Here is a 1,208-nt window from a genome sequence, read left to right as displayed (position 1 = left end):
CAAAAATCCCCCTGGAGAAGTTCCTGCTGACCATCAAGTTCCTGCTGGCCATCAGGGTCACACTGGGGTGGACAATGGTCCACTTGGTGGTCAGCAGGTCCCAAAAAACCTCAAATCACCTGAAATTTCCCCCCCAAAAATCCCCCTGGAGAAGTTCCTGCTGACCATCAGGTCTCACTGGCCATCAAGGTCACACTGGGGTGGACAATGGCAGAGTGACCACTCGGTGGTGGACAACACCAGAGTGACCACTCGGTGGTGGACAACACCAAAGTGACCACTTTGATGGTCAGAAAACCCCAAAAAACCTCCAAAATACCAAAAATTCCCACCAAAATTGCCCAAAAATGACTCAAAAGTTCCTCTGGAGAAGTTCCTGCTGACCAACAAGTTCCTGCTGAGCATCACGGTCACCCTGGGGTGGACAATGGAAGAGTGACCACTCGGTGGTCAGCAGACCCCAAAACACCTCCAAATGACCAAAAATTCCCACCAAAATTGCCCAAAAATGACTCAAAAATCCCCCTGGAGAAGTTCCTGCTGACCATCAAGTTCCTGCTGGCCATCAAGGTCATCCTGGGGTGGACAATGGCAGAGTGACCACTCGGTGGTCAGCAGACCCCAAAAAACCTCAAATCTCCTGAAATTTCCCCCCAAAAATCCCCCTGGAGAAGTTCCTGCTGACCATCAGGTCTCACTGGTCATCAAGGTCACACTGGAGTGGACAATGGCAGAGTGACCACTCGGTGGTCAGCAGACCCCAAAAAACCTCCAAAATACCAAAAATTCCCACCAAAATTGCCCAAAACTGACTCAAAAGTTCCTCTGGAGAAGTTCCTGCTGACCATCAAGTTCCTGCTGGCCATCAGGGTCACACTGGGGTGGACAATGGTCCACTTGGTGGTCAGCAGGTCCCAAAAAACCTCAAATCACCTGAAATTTCCCCCCCAAAAATCCCCCTGGAGAAGTTCCTGCTGACCATCACGTTCCTGCTGGTCATCAGGGTCACCCTGGGGTGGACAATGGCAGAGTGACCACTCGGTGGTGGACAACACCAAAGTGACCACTTTGATGGTCAGAAAACCCCAAAAAACCTCCAAAATACCAAAAATTCCCACCAAAATTGACCAAAAATGACTCAGAAGTTCCTCTGGAGAAGTTTCTGCTGACCATCAGGTCTCGCTGGCCATCAGGGTCACCCTGGGGTG

Source organism: Pyrgilauda ruficollis, unplaced genomic scaffold (genome assembly GCF_017590135.1).
Source record: "Pyrgilauda ruficollis isolate IOZ18807 unplaced genomic scaffold, ASM1759013v1 scaffold1313, whole genome shotgun sequence".
In the NCBI taxonomy this organism is placed as follows: Eukaryota; Metazoa; Chordata; class Aves; order Passeriformes; family Passeridae; genus Pyrgilauda; species Pyrgilauda ruficollis.
The sequence above is the reverse complement of the archived record's forward strand: the minus strand, read 5'-3'. Positions refer to the sequence as shown.